Source organism: Fragaria vesca, linkage group LG1, assembly GCF_000184155.1.
Source record: "Fragaria vesca subsp. vesca linkage group LG1, FraVesHawaii_1.0, whole genome shotgun sequence".
In the NCBI taxonomy this organism is placed as follows: Eukaryota; Viridiplantae; Streptophyta; class Magnoliopsida; order Rosales; family Rosaceae; genus Fragaria; species Fragaria vesca.
This window is the reverse complement of record NC_020491.1, coordinates 21,571,737-21,573,461: the sequence shown is the minus strand read 5'-3', so window position 1 is coordinate 21,573,461 and position 1,725 is coordinate 21,571,737.

Below are 1,725 nucleotides of genomic sequence, written 5' to 3'. Positions count from 1 at the left end.
ATAAATAAGTAATGTCACGTCACGTCAATTGTCACGTTAGTTTTTATAGGTTGACATCATATCTACAATTGATCTAGTCCATCAATTTTTAAAAAATCTAATGGCCAAAAAGTGGTGTCAAAATTAGTGTCAAAATTAGTGTCAAATGTAATGTCCCAGGAACCGGACCCTAAATAAGATTATATGATTCACGTACGGATAGAACCCTCAATACACATTTCAGCTCACTTAACACCACAATTGAGCCTATAATCAGAATAAAGATTATAGACAATTTCTCTAAACAAAAAAGGCAAAAAAAAACAACAAAACCTATAACCTACGAGGAACATAGATGATAGGCATTCTTTCAGGAAAAAACAAACTAGAAAAATTAAAGCGTCTCTTTGCCCTTAAGAGTAGGGCTAGGGGGTGTTGGCAGACGAGGAAAACTGGGTGATGGAGGCACCTCATATTGCGTTGGAGGATTGAAAAGCCATGAGAGATGGAGAGAAGGAGTTTCCATAGAGAGGACGCAAGCGTCGGCTTCCATTAGAGAATGGAGAGCTTAGGGTTCGGAGAGGGAGAGAGCGGCGGCCTAGGATTTGTTTTAAATATTTTTACGTACCTTGTAAATACTCAGACTATAATTCTTACTGGTGAAGATATTTACCATAATTTGGAACAAGCTGGAACAAATCACACAAATTTCCTGTCAAACCAAAATGTAATACATGCATTAAAAGGTGAATCAAAAATAAGGGATGGACAAATTATCAATTTTTAGTTTGTTTATTTGTTAGGGAAAATGTTATTTAGTACTAATTTAAACCCCTCATTTCCCATTCTAATGATAATCTTTTTCATTAGCCCATTACAATATAAGATAACATTTTTTATGCCCAAATGCACAAATCTTTACTAAAGTCTTAACAAATCATATTATTTTAAGACTATTTTACTCTCACCCCTTAAACATGCATAGAGAGAGAAAGTGGAAGAAAGAGAATAATTGGTCGGACCTCACCGGACTCCGGTCACCGGAATTTCTCGTCCGTCGGACTCCTGTCACAGGAATTTCCTCAGTAACCAGTTACTGACCCCCAATAACTAGTTACTGACCAGTTACTGACCCCCAGTAACTGAGTTACTTTGGTCACCGGCCGTCGAAACTGAGTTACTGACCCCCAATAACTGAGTAACTCGAGTTACTGACCCTCAGTAATCGATTATTGACCCCAGTAATCGCTTACTGACCCTCAGTAATCGATTACTAACCCCAGTAGTTGAGTTACTGACGCCCAGTAATCGATTATTGACCCTCAGTAATAGAGTTACTGACACCCAGTAATCTACAACTGACCCCAATAATCATGTTAAAATATACTTTCTGTTCAAAAATCACTCTATTATGACTTCTAAACTAAAAATTTGCAAAACAAAACAGCGTATTACATTATTATCAGCCTATAAAGGCAACCAAACCTACCAGAAAAATTTCCCTTGCCACACAAAGCTCGCACACAAAAAAATTTCAGATTCTAACAGTGCCAAATTTCCTCTCTTCTTCTCCGAATGAGGCAAACTATTCTCCGTCGTGGAATCAGAAACCGAAACAACATGAACAAAAATGAGCTATTTGCTGAAATTTAATCAAATGCAAAAAGAAGTTTAACTACTTGCCGTGCATGCTAACTATTTGCATATGTGATGAGCTAAACGCAATGTAATAATCAAATGCAAAAC